Genomic DNA, 204 nt, shown 5'->3' with positions numbered 1-204 from the left:
CACATTATATCAAATGTTATTCTAATGTGTTAATGTGTCAACATTTATGTGTAATGTTTTTGTTCAAAATATTGTTTGTACTGCCATGGCGATAAAACACTGAAGAAAAAAAGAAAGAAAGAAAGAAATTGCCAGTGCAGTGTGAACTGTTGCTAGCCCCTCCCCCCAGCTACTATATGCGCATGTCACAGAACGCCGCTGATC

Source organism: Rutilus rutilus (genome assembly GCF_951802725.1).
Source record: "Rutilus rutilus genome assembly, chromosome: 4".
In the NCBI taxonomy this organism is placed as follows: domain Eukaryota; kingdom Metazoa; phylum Chordata; class Actinopteri; order Cypriniformes; family Leuciscidae; genus Rutilus; species Rutilus rutilus.
Note: the sequence above shows the minus strand (reverse complement) of the source record.